Source organism: Galeopterus variegatus, unplaced genomic scaffold (assembly GCF_000696425.1).
Source record: "Galeopterus variegatus unplaced genomic scaffold, G_variegatus-3.0.2 Scaffold1983, whole genome shotgun sequence".
In the NCBI taxonomy this organism is placed as follows: Eukaryota; Metazoa; Chordata; class Mammalia; order Dermoptera; family Cynocephalidae; genus Galeopterus; species Galeopterus variegatus.
Window position 1 is genome coordinate 110918 of NW_007728094.1, and position 20787 is coordinate 131704.

At 40.0% G+C, this 20787-nt stretch overlaps 1 pseudogene; it reads left to right on the top strand.

Annotated features, from left to right (window-relative positions):
- Window positions 1–11477: 11477 nt before the first annotated feature.
- On the top strand, window positions 11478–12308 carry LOC103596327 (annotated as a pseudogene).
- Window positions 12309–20787: the final 8479 nt, after the last annotated feature.

The following is a 20787-nucleotide window of genomic DNA, read 5'->3' on the forward strand; positions in this document are numbered from 1 at the left end:
AAATATCAAAACCAAGTTTTCACATTTTAAGTGATTTCCAAGGCCATGTTAGTGTGGGCGAGAGGATTTTAGGTAAAACACAAGCTAACAAATTTATTTTAATAGTTATATATTTTTATACTCATTAAAAATGCAACTGTTACATTAAATACATGGATTTTAGGGATTGTTTCTTAATGTAGGGCTAGATTTATTTCATTTTTAAAAGAGTTGTTTTTTTAATATTTAGTAAATATTAAATACAGCATGGAAGTTTGGCAAAAATCATGACTGACTTCTGGAAAACACTGCACTAGGCTAGACTTTGCATATTACTGAGTGAAGTGATATTTCTGAGAATTTATCCAATTCCAATCTTGTAAATGCCACTGCAATGTATAATTTCCCTATAAGATGCATAGTCAACAGAGGCACACATAGATGCAAATGCCAAGAGCTCAGCTAAATTCACTCACTAGGAAAGTGACTCCTTCCGAACACCAGTGGGGAAGTGCAGGTGGTTCTAATTCGTAGCTCAGCAAAACTGCAAGTTTTATCTCTGTTGAATCTTCAGGGACATGAAACTACACATGTTAGTTTGGTAAATTCCGGGAGTCCCTCTGTAATGAGCTTCTACTAGCTGAATATTCCTGATTCCTTTATATCAATGTCTCCCAACATGGAATCTTGGAACCTCTAGTGATCCATGAAGACAGTAAAAGAGGTATCATAGAGCTATTATCAATATTTCCAAAAGCTGATGGAAGTAGTACTTGGGTTAAGCAACATAGGCTAATTAAAACATCAAGTGTTGTTGCTCGTGGTTGGAATAACAAACTCTGAATTAATCCTAATTTTTTATGTTATCCAAAGCCTGATAGGTAGTTTTTCTTTGATTTATAAAAATGGGAACTGTTTTAAATTAATGAATGCGTTCTGGGGGGTGGCCACAATATTTCAATATATGAAGTTCATAGAAGTGGAGCAGTGCTTTGCAGTGAAAGGCAAATAACCACTCCTGTAAATGATAGCAGGTTTGTTTTACCTGTTAATATTTTGTACAGTGCTTTGCTCTAGACAAGAGTTTTTTGTTGTTGTTGTTGTTGTTGTTGTTGTTGTTGTTGTTGTAAGAAGCAGAAAAGTATTCAAGTTAAGCTCAAATAAAGAGGAGGTGTACTGCAAAGACAAAGTCGTCTTGTAGATACTAAGCACATCAGGCTTCATGAGACCTGGATCTGGTTGGTATCTGGAAAGCTGTTGGGGATGGAGCCTCCATGCCCCTCTCTCTTACTGGGGATGAATAAACTCTATCTCTGCTTCTTCTTGCATGCCTCTTATCTTCTCTCCACAGCGTAGCCCCCTTGGCCCAGACATAGCTTCTGTTACCCCATTAATTCATCTTGCACTTGTCTCCAGATGCCATGGTGTCAACTTCCAGCTTGATTCAAATGGGCTTTTGAGCTCGGCCTCCATAACCACACTTACTCCCCAGATTCTTGGAAAGACCAGCTTGAAGATGCCCATTCCTGGTCCAACAAGCTGTGCCCAGAGAAGGGGCCATCACATGGTACAAATGTCGTAGCCTAGACCATCCCCCAAACTGAAATGAAAGAGCAGATCCCAGAGGAAGGGACTATAGATAGGCAGGTATCCCAATACACTTCCAATATATGTTTTCATTTGCAAAATACATAAAGTCTTCTTGGAAATGGTCAGCATATAGATCTTAAGTAATAATAATTAATATTAAAAATAAACTGATCAGTTCTTTATTGAGAACCTGTAATGTGCAGCCACAATGAGCTCTGTAGATGCCGCAGTCCAGTTAGGAGGGAAGAAGATACACATGAATATAAATGAAAAGCATATCATTATTGACATATATGTGGCCCCAACAGAAAGTGAAACAGGAAGTCACCAAAGAGAGGGATCAGTGTGATCACAGTTGCTTCCTGAAGCCAGCATTCTTCTCTCTGCTTATTCTTAATGTTTCATCTGCCTTTCTTCTCTACCTCTTCTTGACTTGCATCAATACAAATCCTGCCCACCTCCCCAAAAAGAAAATCTTTCCTGATCATACAAGCTAGAAGTAATTTCTCCATTCTCTGACCTTTTATAGCTCTTTAAGTGCCTCTTTTAGGGCACTTAAACCTTTCTGCTGTTCATTATATAGTCACTGAGGTACATAGCTCTTCTATCAGACTATATCACATATAGTCAGATCTCATCTATCAGACTATAACCTCCTTGATAACAAGAACCATATGATAGAAAAAGGACCTTGCACATGGTTGATATTCAATCAATACATACAAAATGAATGAATGAATGAATGAATGCATATATGCATGAATGAATGAACAGTAGGTATTTATTTGTAAGGATGTGAACATGTGCTGAAGAGAGAAGATATTCAAGGTGGGATAAGAGAAAGTTTAACTTTTTCCTTTACAGCGAAAGCAGTTTAAATATCAACACCAAATTCATCCAGGGCACATTTTTTAACCCTCAACTGACATCAGTGAATTAAGCACCCATGTCTGTCTTCCCTTCCAGTCTAAGCCCACTTTTACAGACACAACAACAATTTCTGCTTTTTCTCCCTTGACTGCCTCAAACTACAGAGGAGTAATAAGCCAGTTACTCTCCTTCCCAGTCACGTTTGTGGTTAGAGGTGACCATGTAATCTACATCTGGCCAATGAGCTTTAAGATAAACCAAGTATACCACCAAATTTCCTGTTAAATAAAGAACAAATATCCTCATAGCTTATGGTGCTTTATTTGAGCTGTCTGTTACTTGTATCTGGACAAATGTAATATGCCTATCTAACAAACAATTCCACTTAATTCAGCAGGTTTTGATTTTAAGCCACTACTAAGAACTAAGCCGTATTCTCTTCTCACCTTCCACTAAATGTGCCATCCTCGCACATCCTAACTCTTTCTTCTACCTTACCCCTTGGGAAATGTTGGTCCTTCCTCTCTCTATTTTACACTCTCTGGATTCATATGAAAACAACTGCTTGATTAATTCTATCCCAAAATAGACAAGGAAGGAAATTAGAGTTTATACATGCTTTACAAACATTGTCTCATGTGAATCTTTACAACCACACTTTGGGGTAAGTACTTTATCCCTATTTTGTACAAAAAAACACTCATGCTAATTGACTTAACTAAGGTCATAACATTTGTAAAAGTGATGAAGCCAGATTGTCTTAACCTGTTTAATTGCGAAAGACACGTTCTTGCTGTTTCACTGTGCTATCTGCCACCTACTCTCACTTCCATGTAAATTGCTTCCTTTGGATTTATGCTGTCCGAGCAATTGACATAACCCACATACGCACGTCCCTTTCTGTGTATTTGTATCCTTCACAGTAAGCACTTGGTTATCTGTATCCATGGGGAGAAAGCAGTTACACAGACATTGCAAATATAACTCATCCTTGTCTCGGAAAACTACAAGGTAATTTGTTCTGATACCAGGCATTCCTTCTAATCATGTTTTCCTCAGATTAACACTAAGATAAATTGGGACTTTCTAAATACTCATCCAGGGCCGGCCCGGTGGCGCACTGGATAAGTGCGCCGCTTGGGAAGCGCGGCGGCGCTCCCGCCCGAGGGTTCGGATCCCACATACAGACCGGTTCCCGCTCACTGGCTGAGCGAGGCGCGGGGGCGACACCGAGGGTTGCGATCCCGTTGCCGGTCCCCGGTCCGGTACGGGGGCAACACTGAGGGTTGCGATCCGTTGCCGGACACGGAAAAAGACAAAAGACAAAAAAAAAAAAATACTCATCCAGTGATGGCAGGGTGAAAAAGCCAAGCTAAGAAAGGCAGCTACCTGGTAAGATTAGCAATGACATTTGGTAGGTAGTAATTCCTATGTCCTCATTTTGTTTATCCATTCATCTGCTCATGGACATTTGGGTTGTTTCCACTTTTTGACTACTATGAATAAGGTTGCTATGAACACTGGTGAGCAGTATCTGTTTGAGTCTCTGTGTTATGGGCTGAGTTGTGTCTCTCCTGAAATTTATATGTTGAAGTCCTCACGCCCAGTCCTACCTCAAAATGTTACTATATTTGGAGACAGGGCATTTATAGAAGTAATTAATGTAGAATGAGGTCTTTGGGTGGGCCCTAATCCAATATGATTGGTGTCATTTCAACAAGAGGAGATTAGGACACAGACAAACAGAGAAAAGACCAAGTGAAGACTCAAGGAGAAGACAGCCATATACAAGCCAAGGAGAGATGCCTCAGAAGAAACCCTGCTGATGTCTTGATCTTGGACTCCCAGCCTCCAGAACTGTGAGAAAATAAATTTTTATTATTTAAGTACCCAGTATGTGACAATTTGATATGGCAGCCCTAGCAAACTAATACAACCTGTTTTCAATTCTTTTGGGTACATACCTAGAAGTAAAATTGCTGCTCATATGGTAAGTCTGTATTTAACGTTTTAAGAAACTGCCAGACTATTTTTCACAGCAACTGTATTATTTTACATTACCACCAGCAGTGCACCAAGTTTCCAATTTCTTCGCATCCTTGCCAACACTTATTTTCCTCTTTAAAAAAAATAATAGCCATCCTAATGGGTGTGAAGCATTTTCTCTCCTTTTATAGGATCCAATAAGTTGTTACTCCCTAGTTAGGCCCAAGTACAAATCCCTGTTTCTGTCTCTGCATTTATAGTCTGTCTGTCTTCTCTGTCTTTGAAAAAGGGAGGAAAGGGCCTGCCTTTTGTAAGCTACATCTATGCCCACCTTGGGGTCTGTTAGGGGCTATGAAAAGATCACATAAGGGCCTATCTGTTCCCTCCAAAGCCAAAAAGAAGAGTTTGGCAATTTCACTTTGAGGCAATTAACCTAAAGTTACCCTCAGACACATGCACAGGAAGACACATCTAGGGATATCCGTGGTACATTGTAATAATGAAACTCTGGAAATGAGTTTGTGTTCGCCAATGGAGAAACAAGTAAATTAACTTCTCTGCATATAATACAGTGGAACACTATTCATAAAATTATAGTTGAAATGAATGAGCTATAACTATATTAACATCCTGGAGAGTTCTCCAAAATATGATGTTGAGGGCTAAACAGCAAATTGCAAAATAATATGTACAGTCTGGGATTGAATCATAGTTCTGTCGCTTTCTAGCTGAATTTACTTAACTTCTCTGTGCCTCATTTTTATCATCTGTAAAATGAGAATGATAATAGTACTTAATGCTGGTGTTGAGGGACTAAATGGATTTAACACATGTAAAACCCATAAAACACTGCTTGGCACAAATAAATGTCTAGTATTATTATTATTATTTATGGATTTGCATCTGCAATAAAATATAGAAATATAGACTTGCTAAGAAAAATTATTTCAAACTTGGAAATAATGGGAAAAGGTGATTAGCGTGTTCTTTCAATGCCATATGGAGGCACTGTTTAACAGGCCCACCCAAGGATTATCTAGAGAAATGTACCTGTTTTGACTCACTGCTATTGATTAAAAGTCTCAAACTTAGTAAAGTTCCATGTTAATTTATAGATTTTTGTTCAGTAGAGATGCAAATAATTTTTGTCTTGTAGAATACATAGCCTCAAAGCTTACAGAACTGAATAGAACACAAAAAACATTTCTGCTGAATAGAACACAAAAACCACTTCTGTATTGAATCCAGCAATCTTACTCTAACTTTTCCTTATTAACTTTCCTATAAATATCCATCACTTTAAATGCTTTTTGAATCAGCCTTAACATCTTACTTGTTTGCTCATTGACAATTGAATAAGCTCTTTAGTAAGTGTTTCTTTTATATTTGTATCAGAGTCACAGTTTTCATTTTTTTTTCTCAAGTATGTTTTCACAGACTGAAGGATACAAGCCAAAAATATGATATTATATTTCTCTCGAGGGAGGCAGAGGCATGGGACTGGAGTAGAATACATGAGAATTTCAATGACCCGCAATGTGTTACTTCTCTGTTTTAAAAATATGTATATATGAAATATATTTAACAAACATATTCACATTTATTAAGACAGAATGATAGCCATATAGGTGTTCATTATATTAACCTTTGTGTTTTCTTTTTTTTTTTTTTTTTAATCCCAGAAAGTGATGCAGTAAAGTACTGAAGCCTCTTGTTAAGGCAAGATAGAAAGTTCTGTGCATTCATTTACCCCAAATTATTGATCAGGCACCATATGAGAGGATGAAGGAATTATATAAAGAGTCAAAGACTGAAATCCAGGAGACATGAGTTAAAAGGTTTCAGTGTAGAACTAATTAGCTGCATGAGCCTGGGTAAGCCATTTCTCTTTGAATATCAGCTTTATTTCCTGTAAGATAAACACTGAAAAATGATGGAGCATACCACTCCACTTAGGAAATTTCTTTAACCCAATACCAAATTGAAAAATTTAAGTATGAGGAATTGCAACATTGTTTTGATTTTTCTGTGATGCTTCAATGTTTTTTAGAATTATTAAAAGTTGAAAATATATACAAAAGCAGATACTATGATAAATTAACTTCCATGTACCTATCACCCAGCCTCAACATTATTTTACCACTCCTCTGAGCCAGATTATTTTAAAGCAAGTCCCTATCTATGTTCTATCACTTCCTAGTGCTTTATTTGTTCTTTATTATTTCATTTCTTTTTTTGTTTTTAATTTTTTTTTTTTTTTTTTTTTTTGGCAGCTGGCCTATACAAGTTTACAAACCCTTGACCTTGGAGTTATAACAACTTGTTCTAACAGAGCTAACCAGCCAGCTCCCTTGTGCTTTTTAAAAAATGTCCAAATATGCCCTTTTATTGAAATGTAGATGCCTCCACTTTCCTGGAGCCCTAAGCATGTTCTTGGTCTTCCCATCGGGTAATCTAGTTCTGACTCAGAAGCACCACTGTACTGTCGCACCACAGCTGAGAGCCCACCAGCCCAGATGCCCTGTAGTTCTCTTTAGCTCTAACAATCCATGATTCACAGAACCTTAACCACCCTCATTCCAGTAGCCTCAGCTTAGCCCAGCATGACGCAGTCTCAGGAGAGCAGTGTCAGCTGACAAAGGAAAGGGAGGAACCCGTCCCCCCACCAGCAAAACACAGTAAGAGAGGAGGAGAAGGAGGGAAGAAGCCACAACTGGGAAAGGATTTGTGTGTGTCTTCGCTCCTGGAAACAACTCCCCTGGCTCCTCCCTATGCCCATCGGCATTTCCTGTGCTTAGAAGTTAACCTAATTCCAGAAAATGTCATTTTTTAAGACTGCTAATATAAATAAACTATCCATTCTGATAACAAGGCCCCCAGTGCCTCCTCAGATGATTCCCCAGTGGCCAAAGTCAGCAGAGCTTCCTAGGAGGATCAGGCCCCAGAATCCCTGCCCTATTGTGCCCCCACACTGCTCTACCATTACTGGGACACAGCCTTCGAGAACAGCAATGAAAGACTATGACGAGAAGAGCCCACACTCAGCTCCTCACTGACATCTGAACTCAGTGCCTCCAATTTGTTTAATCAGTATTAGGGCTCACAACAGGCCCTCAATGTTCAGCAGAGAAGGGCCCCTGGATCATTTGTTCAAATAACTGGGTAAACTGTCCCCCAGGTTCCTGCGAGCTCCCAGGTGACTTTTCTTCATCCAGACTTCAGGATCCAGGCAGGCAGCAGAAAGGCTCCTATCTGCTTTTGCTGCACCAATTCTACTGGCAAGAATGGATCCACAAGCTCCAGCTCCTCAAGGATACTCTAACCTCCCTCTGCCTCAAGACCAAAACAGGTGTCCAAAATCAACAGAGGATAATCCCTTCTTCCCTGAGGGCTGAACCTTCTAGGACCCCAGAAAAGATACAGGGAGAGTGTGTTTCAAGGACCTCCCCAGAGCCCTAAGCCTCCAAAGCCACCAGGGATCAAGAGGGATGGAGCTAGCTTTATAAACTCTGGGCAGGACCAGGAGGCATCCCCAGCTTCAGTCCTGAGAGCTACTTCCTGTTCATCTGAGCCGTGTGTCTTGTCATCCGGTCTGCATGTGTAGTTACTCCAGAAACTGCTCTAGGGAGGAGACCCTGAAAGACACAGGCTGGAGTGAAAGTGAGTTCCACGTGGCTGGGCTGGAGAGGATTTTGAGACCCCCTGGAAGGGTATCAGGCTGGGGAGGTTGGCTATGTGTCTGTTGGAAATTCTACTCAGTTCTACCAGAGCTGACTCAGAAAGCTGAAGTTGCCTGTTTTCTACCCCTTCCCCAAAATCTGCACCTAACCTTTCCCCTACTCTATCAGCCTTTAAGCATTTCCTGAGATCCTATGGCATTCAGGAGTCCTGAGCACTCTCTTCCAACTCCCCATTCATTCATTCACAATCTAACTTGATGGAAGTATATCGACTGCCTGCTCTGTTTCCATTCGTGTGCTAAGTACATTGACAGACATTGATTTTCAGTTCTCCCAGAAACTGAAAAAAGTGAGGCTCAGAGAGGTCGAGTAACTCTACCAATTTTCCTCTTTCCAATGCACCTTTTGCCTAGTAAATGTTTACTATGGAGATTTAATTCCAGCTTCCAGGCTGTAGCACTTCCCGGTCCCCTCTACACCTTCCTCATTCTTCAAGGCCCAGCCCCATGCCTCCTCTTCCTGAAGTCTTCCCAGATCACTCCAGGCCTCCAACACTCTTTCCTCAGTGGGTCCCTACTGCAGAGTGGGCACCACCCAATCCCACAGTGAAATTGCCACAACTAAGTTTTATGCTTTTTTGAAGAGTAGTTGTTTAAATACTTTGAACAACTGTAGTTGTTTAAATACCTTTAAACAACAAATGTTTTTGAATAAAAGTAGTTGCTTAAATACTTTGAACAACTATAATTGTTTAAATACTTTTGAACAATTGCAATTGTTCAAATACTTTTGAATAACAGTAGTTGTCTTAAATACTTCCTGTTTGCTTGACAGAAAACTTAAAACAGCCACTGCTCTCAGAAGTTATAATGTGATAGAAAAGCAAAACAACCCAGTGGGAGGAAGAAAGATGTAGAAATGTTGACAAAGCCCTGTTAAGCAATTCTAAATGCATCTGTGTGAGTAAAAATCAACTGCCAGATTACAGTAGCACACAAAACGAGGATTCAGTGGGGCAAGGGAAGTCTGACTAGAAAGGCTGAGGCACAGTTTTGCGGGACTTATGGAGGAAACTTGAAGGTACTTTGAAACTGAGAACCTCAGAGTACATCTGTCAGGCTATCAGCCAAGGTTAGCACAATAGAGAATTATTAATAGGTGGGCCTCAGAAGGAATCAAATGGCCATCTGAGATTTGGGATGGGAGTAGTAGAGGATTAGGAGAGAACACAGCGCTGATCCATGGGAAGATGGTGGGAGAGGGGGATTGGGAAGGAGGACAGAAAACCTTATTTGCTGGAAAGCAGGTGTTAAGGTCAGTAACCACCGACCACCCAACTAAGATAAGACTAAAGAGACTTTAACATGCTTTTTAAAATTCAACCCCTAAGATAGCAATGATTTGCTATAGCTACAACAACAGGGGGGAATGTTAAGGGACACCCCAACCCCTACTGACCTTAACATATGCATTCTGCTTCTGTACAAATTGCTTGCTAAAATAAATGGGGGATAAACAGAGTAGCATGGCCAGTGCCATTTTAGGCGGCTCTGCCATTTTAGCCTGTTAAGTCCCTATGGGGAATCCAGGGTGGGGAGGGGCTACAGGGCTAGCCACAAAATTAGCTTATGTATTGCTGGCTTGCTTGCATTGGCTAGATTGTGTCAGGCTTGAAAAATTCCCGCCTAGCTAAAAATAAAAGCTGCGAGAGGTTTCAACGCGGGGCTGCGCTCCTCGATTGGCCTGCGTAGCCCTGGCTGCCAGAAATAAACTCTTTTCCTTTTCCTATCACCTGGTTCTCGTGGGCAAATTTCTTTTACCTGTCGGATGTTGGCCATAACACAGGACCCAGGAGCTCAGCCTCAAAACAATGCAGAGTATGGCTTTGTGCACGTGTGTGTCTACGGGATTGGGCTGCCATTCTATTACAGAAAAATGAAAGCAATGATATTTGTTGTAGATCAGAAGCTTGTGGACATTTGGATTCAAACAGAACTAAACCCCTAATAAAGTTAGAAAAGAAAGAGTAAACATGAAAGACACATGGCCATGTGGGTGGAGACACTGGAGTTCAGGCATGGCAGGGAGCTGAGTCTGCTGCATTAAATTTCAAAACTGAATCACAGGACAGGATTCTGCTGCACCACCAGGACCTTGACTTTCCAGGTTGCATATTCTGACCTTTACAATAAGTAGAAGGTTGGTCTGTGAAGGGCATGAAGTGTTCTAGTGAATTCTCCTTCACTCTCATCATCACAATCCCAGTTCCAGGAAGAAGGAGAAGAAATAAGGCAGAGAAGGTGGGTTCTGGAAGTTTCAGGAGCTCACCGGTCCTTTTATGGCAACAGTCTTTAAACTGGGGTTGTGCATCCCTGAGGGTACGTGAAGACTCTTAGAGGATTTACAGACAAAACCATTTCAAGGGAACCAGTTTCCAGAACCTGTTGTCCATATCTACCCTTTCCTAAAACCAATGTCCTTAAGAACATGTCTGTGATGGAAATGCGGTACTCCTTCCTCATCTCCCCCTCTACAACTGCCCTTCTCCCACTTTGAAAAGAAACACATGCTTTTAAACCCATCCTGAATCTTCCTAGGAGGCATTTCACCAGTATACGAAAACTTCCAGGATACCACACAAAGATTTAATTTGATAAATAGGTGTTGAAAAAGTAAATGACTTTAATATAAAAGCATAAAATTCTAAGTCAGATGGAAATCTTTCAATAAAATGGAGGACCTTTTCAAATTAACAGATGACAGAGTATTAAAAATTGTTTTTGATGACACATCACTATGTGATTCTTGGCATAACCAAAAAAAAAAAAAATGTTCAGTGAATTGGATGACGTTACTATAACAAAACTCCTTATATCCCCGTCTGTTTATTTATGTTAGCAACATTTCTCAGAACTTAGCATTTCATGTACAAAGTATTTGCTAGGGATCACTGCTGTGAGTGGCCGAGTTACTTAAACAGATCCTTGTGAGCTGGACAGGGCTTTCTAAAATTATCCATAATAATCAGGTATAAAGTTTCCTTTTTTCCAGACAAGTTCATGTGGATTCTTCTTGTGTTTCCTGGGGCACATGGCACAAAGATCCATATCCAGGCAGGAAGCTCAGGGAAGATGTTCTCACTGTCAGACTGCTGGGACCAGGTGTGACCTCAGAGATCTTCCATACCAAACCTTGACTTGCCTGACGAGGAATCAGAGGCCCAGAGAGAGGAGAACTGCCCAAGGTAACAGAGCTGGAACTAGAAAGCAGGTCTCCATCCTGTCAGCCCAGTGTTCTTTCTGCCATACCCTGTACTGGTTACAACAGGTAGGAATAAAGATAAGGCTGTTCTAAGTTCTTCTGCATAGGCCCATGTATTTCTTCCTTGGTGTCCTCTCTTTTTTTGATATTTGTTTCTCTTCTGTTGTCACACCCAACCTCTTGATCAACTTTCTGGCCTCTGACAAGTCCATCTCTTTCAAAGGCTGTGTGGTTCAACTGACCTCCTTTGTGGTGCATGTGATAGCTGAGAGCTTCCTGCTGGCCTCCATGGCCTACGACCGCTTCATGGCCATCTGCCAACACCTCCATTACGGCTCTGTCATGACCAAGGAGACCTGTCTCCAGCTGGTGGCTGCTTCCTATGCCTTCGGTGGAGCCAACTCTGCTGTCCAGACTGGGAATGTTTTTGCCCTGCCTTTTTGTGGGCCCAACTAGGTAACACACTACTTTTGTGACATCCCACCCCTTCTCCACCTGGCCTGCGCCAACACAGCCACAGCAGGGGTAGTCCTCTATATCTTCTCTGCTCTGGTTACCCTTCTACCTGCCGCAGTCATCCTTACCACCTAAAGCTTGGTCTTGGTGTCCATTGGGAGGATGCACTCAGCAGCTGGGCGGGAGAAGGCCCTCTCCACTTGTGCCTCCCATTTCCTGGCCATTGCCATTTTCTATGGCACCATGGTTTCCACCTACATCCAGCCCCATGGATCCACTAATGATACCAATGGCCAAGTAGTGTCTGTCTTCTATACCTTCATAACTCCCATGCTCAACCCCTTCGTCTATAGCCTTCACAACAAGGAGCTAAAGGAAGCTCTGGGTCAACAATCTTCCCCTACTGAGCCCTTCAAGGTTGTTTGTTGGAATGAAGTTCCCCTGCTGAGCCCTTCAAGGTTGTTTGTTGGAATGAAGAAGACATAGAAGCTGAACTTGAAGACCTAATTCAGGGTTGGACATTGGATTGGAAAACATGCTCTTAAACTAATGCAGAGTCCTAACCTGAACTGAGTTGGCTTCAGCATGAGACTTCTGGATTATTGAAAAGCATTTCTCCAGATGGACCTTGAGAAAATTATTCCAAATACATGAAATTTTACTATACAAATAGGTCTTTCACAACATCGTGTTTGGAAACAAAAACTTGGAAACAACCTAAATGTTCAAAAAAGAAACAGGATTAAATGATTTATCCCCTAGATGGATTATGATGCAACCATTAAGAACTATGCTTATGACCAAGGTCAAGGGCTCAGATCCCCATACCAGCCAGCCACCAAAAAAAAAAAAAAAAAAAATACACTTTTGAAGACTATGTAATAACGTGGGAAACAGTAGGACATCTAGAGTGCAATTGCAATGATGTAACAAAAATGAGTAGTGGAAAAACACAACAATGTAAACAATGGTGGTATTAATTAGAGTGGTAGTACAATGGAAAAATGTTTTTTGATTTTTCTCAAAAATTTTCTGAAATTTTTTAACGTTGTTTAATTTTGACACTTTATTATAAAAATGAATAATTAAAAAATCTTTTCCAGGAAGTTGAGTGTAAAAATTTCTCAGTTTTGTCTTCTTTCATTCAGCAAATATTTACTAAATTCCTTCTATGCTCCACATTCCTTTAACTTATAAACAAAATTTTTAGTACATGCCTGCAATTGGGGTCAGGACTAGAACATTATGGTAAAGAGACTTAGTAAAAATTAATCTAATTCATTCACCTAGAAAAACATTTATGTGGCAATTAGGTGCAACACAATGAGGTAGGCCCTCTCTGGATTAACAGTCAGAACACATTAGGCATATAGCTTATGCTACAGTAGCAAATAAACTCCAAGATGTCAGGAAATTCATACCACAAGAGTTTTCACCTATGCTAAATTATCCATCCAGTGACTCAGCAGCTGGGCCCCTTGCATCCGACAGTGTTGCCATTTTAACCTTTGCCCTCCAAGATCTTAATGGTGGGGGAAATGGTCAAAGTCAAGTAGTGTTTTTAAGGACCTAGCCTAAGTTTGGCTCACATCACTTCAACCCACACGCCATTGGCCTGAAACCAGTCTTACGGCCTCAACACAACTGCAAAGGAGGCTGGGAAACGTAATCGTCTTTTTTGCCCATAGAGGGGGGCAGAAATGAGCTTTAGTAAACACATAGCTTTTTCTGTCACTGGCCAACTAGACAGTTGGTTAGACCATCATCTGTAAGGCATACTAAACATCATTGGAAAAAATCAGAAATAAGGTGCTGGTTGATGGATGTTTCTACATGATTGAGGTGGACATTTTAAAGCACTCCTTGCCTAGGCTGATCTATCTCTGTTGAGTGTTTTTTGAATCACACACTCAAGTTGCATGGTGCCACTACAAGCAGTAAAACTAACTGTGAGACCAGCTAGTTGATGGCTGCCTGAAGTAGAAGGTCACAGTTACCTTGAATTTTAAAACTAAGTAATGCACAACACGATGATATTTACTAAAAGTGATTATATCTAAGTTTAAGCCCCATCATGTATTACCCAAGAAGTGTTACACACACAAACACATACACTCTTGAAGAAAGAATAAGAAATTACAAAACAGGAAAGCATTTTTAAACATGAAAGTCAGGAGAAAAAAAAGTTAAATGTGCATATGTTGTGGCTTTACTGTACAATTTTAATTAACAGACTATCAGTTGCTATCCACCTCAACTACGTAGATGGTGAAAAATATTTATAAGCTTTCAATCTGAGGCGTGATAAATTATTATCTTGCCCCATTCACAGTTGAATCCCCAATGTCTAGAACAGTGCCTGGCACATGGTAGGCACTCAATAAATATCTGTTTAAATTAATGAATGAATGGGCATTTACATGCTTGTTTTCCTTGGACCAGTATCATTATCATTGCCTGAGATTATGAGAAATGCAGAATCTGGGGCCCCACACCAGAACTACTGAATCAGAATCTGTACTTTAACAAGATCCCCAGATTCGTGTGTACGTTAAAGTTTGGAAACTTTAGAAGTGCTGATCCACATGACTCAATCCAGCTATAAGTTCAAGAGTGAACAAAGTACTCAATTATTCTCCTCCCAGAGCTCACAGTTTAGTCAGGGAGAGTGTTCTTAGCAGAGGGAAAAGAATGGCAAAGACCAAGAAGTGAGAAAACTACAATGTGTCCTCTTCCCTGATCCTCTTTCACCATTGCGTATAATTGACATTAAAATGAGCATTAAGAGGAAAATCAACATTAACAGAGTCATCATGTTACTTAATGTGGAGATGGAATTGATAGGACGGCAGTGCCACCTGACTTTGCTTTGATAATGGTGGGAAGGGTTGGTATCGAAGGCTAACACTGTGTATGCCTATGGCTTCCCTTCCATAATGTGATGCTGTTGCTGGCAAATGGCAGCCCAACCCAGGACTGCACTTCAGAGGCCTCCTTGCATACTGACATGGCTGTGTGACCAGTTTCACCAAAGGAATGGGATCAGAAGAGAGGTTTTATTTCAAGGCATAGACTTATAAGAAGTGGACAGGCATTAGGACTTCTTGACTCTGTTTTCTCTGCTGCTAGCTGAGCATTGGTTAAGCCACTGAAATGTGGGGTTTGTTTATTAAAGCTGTTAGAGTTACCTTACCTAGAAGAATAAACTTTAGGTCTGGGTTTTTTTGGTGTTTTGGGGGAAGGTTTTTTACACCAGCTGATACAATCTTCTTCCTCCCTTCCTTCCTTCATTCCTCCTTTCTGAATGCTTCTGACATCTCTTCACTGATCACTGCATCATTTGGAGATACATCCCCCAGTAATCTACCCCCAAGAGTAACGCTGGTCAAAGTGATATCTAAGAATAAGCTAAGTTAATGTCATTTCGATAGAGGCATAGGTCCTTCCTTCTAAAGGGCAATATCTTGCAAGGTGTATATTGTTATCTTCCTTTTATTGAGGAAGTAAATAAGGTCCAAGAAATTCTCAACTTCTAAGTTGAGTTCTCAATTTGTACAAGTTCTCACAACTAGTAAAAACATGTAGGACTTGGTAGGCTGATAATTACATGAAAATCTTCTTGGTAATTAAGGAAATGGCAACTAAAATCCCAGACACACTTTTATACCCACCAAATCGGTAAAATATCAGACAATCCAAATGTTAGTAAGGATATAGAATGGCAGTGCGTAAATTGGACCAACCACTTTCAACAAGAATTTGGCATCAAATTTAAAAAGTGAACATGTAAATATAAACCAAAAAAGTTGAATAGCTGTACACTATGATCCAGTAGCTCTATCAGTAGGCATATAGTCTAGAGAAATTCTTGCATGATTGGACTTGAAACATGTACCTGAAATGTTTATAGCAGCATTGTTTGTTAAAGCAAAAAAGTGGAAGCAGCACAAATGTCCAGCAATTATAGAAATGGATGGGGAAAATATAGTATATTCATACAATAGAAACTAAGTGGCAGCAAAAAGTAAATCAACTACAGGTCTATGCATCAATGTGGATGTGTCTCTAAAACATAAGGTTGAGTAAAATAAGTAAGTCACCGAAGAACGCACACAGTATTACTCCATTCTGTGGAATTTTACTTTTAAAATTCCGTAAGTTTAAAATAGGCAAAACTAAACAATTATAATGTTTAGAAATGAATTCACAGATGGTAAAACTACTTAAAGCAAAGAATGATTGACAGCAAATTTGGGATAGTGCTTACCTCTTATAGGGAGTTGGAGGGATAAAATTAGGAGAGGCACACAGGAACCTCTTAGATCATTCCATTCAATGTGTGATCCTCAGCCCACCAGCATCTGTGTCAGCTGGGAACTTGTTAGAAATACAGAATCTCAGGCTCTTCCCCAAAAGCACTGAATCAGAATCTGCATTTAACATGATCCCCAGGTGATTCATAAGCACATTAAAGATACTTCTAAAGTCTTATTTCTAAGGTGGATGATACATACATGGTTGTTTTAGCAATATTCTTTAAATGGTATAGGTTTTAGACACTTTTGCATATATGATATACTTAACAATTTAATAACATTTTAAATATTTTAAAATATATGTTAAAGACAAAGATAAAGATGACAAAGAACTGAAACCAAACCCAGATACTTAGACTCAAAATGCAATGCTATTTCTGCTGTACCATGCCTTTGCCCCAGGACAGTAAATGAACTGACTCCGATAAGTTTATCCATTTCTAATGGTCATGCTTCAACGGGATGAACCAAAGGCATGATAAAAATAGATAAACTATTAGAAGCTTCAGTGACTTGATCATTTTTATTGATATTCTGGGGTGGGGGGTGGGGGGGAAAGTTATTTTCCCATAGACAATTCCTGCCTTTAATGCTTTCCTGGAAAATGTTTTGGAAAGTGGAATGCCTGAAATTTGAACTTTATACTTATATATTTTATTTAAGGTGAGAGAGGGAGAAGGAAGGGTGAAGGGGAAGGGATTCAATCCAGAGATCTAAAAAAAGAATTATATATAAAGTCTCAAACATAATAAAAATGTTTAATTTGATTTTACATCTAACTGTTGTACACTTTGTACATGAAGATTTAAACTATTAAAAAATTATACTTTAAGTATTGATAAAATTAATTTTCTGCTGTAAACTTGCAACTCAAAATCCTGGTTTAGGGCCGGCCCGGTGGTGCACTGCTACAGTGCGCCTCTTGGGAGCGCGGTGGCGCTCCCGTTGAGGGTTCGGATCCCACATACAGACCGGCCGCTCACTGGCTGAGCGAGGTGCGGGCGCGACACTGAGGGTTGCGATCCATTGCCGGTCACGAAAAAAGACAAAAAGGAAAAAAAAAATCCTGGTTTATTTGGTTTACTTGAGATTATATTTGGGGGCTGGCCAGTAGCACACTCTGTAGAGTGTGGGGCTGGTAACATGAAGGTCAAGGTTCGGATCCCTGTACAGGCCAGCCACAAAAAAAAAAAAAGAAAGAAAGAATGAATGAAATGATATTTGGTAAAGAGAAAATTTAATTTTTTTATATCAATGCTTTATTTCTAAATAAACCTACTTAAAAGAAGAAATATTGATAAGTGCTGTAGTGGAAAACTTTTTTTAAAATTATTTTTATTTTTGACACGTAATAATTGTGCATATTTATGGGGTACAATGTGATGTTTTGATATATGTATGTACTATGTAATGATCAAATCAAGGTAATTAGTACATCCATAGAAAATTTAAATTTAATGTTAGCTATAAAGATCTGCTAATAGTAACTATGCAAATGATAAAGCAGAAAATTGTGTAACTGTGAAAAAACATATTTTTAATGCTCTTGAAAAAATTGTTAAAAAAAAACCTTAAGCACTGATCTTTCTTCCTTGATAAAGGACTCTGTTATAAGCTAAATCACTGTCAACAGCTCAGTGGACTGTGAACTTCCCTCTTTGAAGTATTAGCTGACGCTGAGTCTCAGCCCATTTAAAATGGGTACTAATCTAATGTTCCAAACTCACTTGTACAAAAAGTGACTTTTTTTTTCCTCTCATCAAGTTCTATATTTAGCTCCTCATCTGCCAGATGGCAAAAGCATCCTCTCTGTCAATTTTGGGCAATCTTAGTCAATTCAACAGCTTCCCCTCTCCCCAGCACACACCCATACACATACTTCTCTTTCTCAGAGCTTAGGAAGTACCAAGGAATAAGGATGAGACAGACAGGGATATTGCCTGGTCCTTTGTCATGGTCCGTGTTGGCATTTACTATAACATCCTCATTCCCATTTCGTCTCCAAACCATAAAGATCACACTCATGATTCCATGTCCCAAAAGGAAAGCCTCTCCAGGCTCTCAGCATTTGACACATTCATGCACTCTCCCATGCCACTCTGGGTCTGTGAGAGTCTGTCTCAGACCCTCTCTGCCTGGCCCTGACACTCAGTCATTTCTTGTCAATGGCTCCTACACCTCAAAAGGTACAGAAGTTCGGGCCGGCCCGTGGCTCGCTCGGGAGAATGCAGTGCTGATAACACCAAGGCCCCGGGTTCGGATCCCATATACATGGCCGGTTCGCTCACTGGCTGAGCGTGGTGCTGACAACACCAAGTCAAGGGTTAAGATCCCCTTACCGGTCATCTTTTTAAAAAAATTTAAAAAAAAAAAAAAAGGTACAGAAGTTCTAGCAGGTGGGCCACGGGATCCCTCCCTAGAGACTGAATGGACTCTAAGCTCACTTCATTTGACTTTCTTCACTTTACAAGACAAGGTATCTACTCTTTGAGAGAAAAGAAGGTACTGGAAAAACTGGCTCTGACTGATCACATATTCTTATACGCCTGTGGTAATGGCATGAGTTTGTGCCCTGGGTTATTGATGATTCTAGCTTTTGAAGTTCAAAACCTTTTTAATCACAAAGGTTTTATCTCTGCCTTGAGTTTCCAAAACATATTTCAAACCTCAAAAGCCAGGGACTGACGTTTTGGGTATCTGCACTATGTTGCAACAACCCTACCCCAAGGCACGGCTGTCAAGAGGTCAAGTTTGAACTGGGGAAGGACCACTGGGTAAAAAAAATATATTATCAGAAAAAAAAATCGGTATATCAAAATATTATTCAACTACACATAATTGTAAAGACCCACACATTTGCTCCATTGCTATATCTTATCTTTTAACCACAAACTTTGGCAATGTATTTATAGCATTTCATACATGTGTTTTAAATTTTTTGTTTTCCTTTATAACTGAACACAGTTGCCAGACTTGCTTAAATTCAATAAGCATCAAATTTTCTGGTTTTGGCATATTAAATGATATCTTCCTTCCTCTGTCTCAGTTGTAAAATCATTAACATCAGCATTTTATTTTTTCATTTTACACTATACTTTTATAAGTAAGGGTAAATATGCAATAAAATGTTCAAGTAAATGCACAAGGATTACCATATTTAGATAGCAACATTGCTAAAATGAAATTATTGGCTGGCAGATGGCAGTACCATAAGGTAACTTAAAATAGTTATTTGTCTAATTAAATAGGAAAATCAAAATTTGGTATAAGAAGGAAGATTAGAAGTGTTTGGGCTGTCTGGTTAACTCAGTTGGTTAGATTGCAGCCTTATAACACCAAAGTCACAGGTTTGAATCCCTGTACCAGCCAGCCACCAAAAAAAAAAAAGTGTTGATGTATAATATATGAAAATACCAGTCATATAGAAGTTAATGATTATCCAGGGGCCGGCCCGGTGGCGCACTGGATAAGTGCGCCGCTTGGGAAGCGCCGCGGCGCTCCCCGCCGAGGGTTCGGATCCCACATACAGACCGGTTCCCGCTCACTGGCTGAGCGAGGCGCGGGAGCGACACCGAGGGTTGCAATCCCGTTGCCGGTCCCCGGTCCGGTATGGGGGCAACACTGAGGGTTGCGATCCGTTGCCGGACGTGGAAAAAGACAAAAGACAGAAGAAAAAAAAAAAGAAGTTAATGATTATCTGTATTTTGATTCATTAATTTTGTTCACCCTCACCTGTATTCACATCTCTTAAATATAAATAACAATTTTTATTTGAAATAGTTTTATTGAGATACGATTTACATACCCCACAATTCACCCATCTAAAGTGTACAATTCAGTGATTTTTAGTATATTCACACAGCTGTGCAATGATCACCACAATCAATTTTAGAGCATTTTTATCATCCCCAAAAGAAACCCTGTACCCTATATTGTCTACCAATCCCCCATACCCTTCAGCCCTTGGCAATCACTCATCTACTTTCTGTCTCAATAGATCTGCCTATTCCATACATTTCACATAAATGGAATTATAAAATGTGTGTTTGTGATTGGCTTCTTTCACTTCACATAATGCTTTCGAGGTTCATCCATGTGGTAGCATGTTTCAGTATTTCATTCCATTTTATGGCTAAATAATATCCATTGTATGAATATACCAAATTATATTTATCCATTTATCAGCTTGATGAATTTTGGACGTGACCAGTGCCATCATGCACACAATAAGCACAAAATAGCCACTGGCCTTGTCTTCCACTACAGCACCAAACCCTTCCCCCCCTTCCCTTTACAAGAAGCCTCCTGACTTACATAGAAACCCTTTTGCTTCTGCAAGGGCGCAATTCTCCACCCTGGTTGCATAGCTTCCACATTAGCATAATGCCCCTCCTTGATGGTATCAGCCAGCCCTTGGCCACTATATAAGCTCTCCTACCCCCACACCTGGTGCTGTCTTCCATTTTGAGGGCAGCCCTGGGCTGCCCCCACTTTGGATGCAGGCAAGCAGATTCTTTTCCTCTAATAAAGCTTGGTAGGTACCTGACGTCACGGCTCACTTTCTTTCACAGTTAACAGACACTTGAATTATTTCCACCTTTTGGCTGTTATAAATAATGCTGCCATGAACATTCGTGTACAAGTTTTTG